A 312-nucleotide genomic window follows, 5' to 3' on the forward strand; every position below is an offset into this window, starting at 1 on the left:
TTCGCCTCGCTGGCTGGCTGCCTCTTCCTCTCCTTTCCTCTCCTTTTCCCTCCTTCTCCCCTTCCATCACCTGCCCTCGCGCAATTCCTTACCGCCCTTTCTCCGTTCTCCGAAACATAACTTCCCTTTCGTAAAACGCATTGCCTACTTTTCGCCTTTTTTATTGGTCCCTCGTTCCGCTTAAGGGAAGGGCGAATATGGCTACAAACCTCTCCAGGATTTTAAAAATACATTTTCGAAATGGATATTACTGCCCTGGTGTAAGTCTTCCAACTTTGTATGTTGTTGTTTTTTTAAGTAGTATAAAGCATT

At 45.2% G+C, this 312-nt stretch overlaps 1 long non-coding RNA gene across 1 annotated transcript in view; it reads right to left on the reverse strand.

Annotated features, from left to right (window-relative positions):
* The window catches only part of LOC119594189, a 78,738-nt gene that overhangs the window by 585 nt on the left and 77,841 nt on the right, over positions 1–312 (reverse strand). The window lies entirely within an intron of this gene.

Source organism: Penaeus monodon, chromosome 33 (genome assembly GCF_015228065.2).
Source record: "Penaeus monodon isolate SGIC_2016 chromosome 33, NSTDA_Pmon_1, whole genome shotgun sequence".
NCBI lineage: Eukaryota > Metazoa > Arthropoda > Malacostraca > Decapoda > Penaeidae > Penaeus > Penaeus monodon.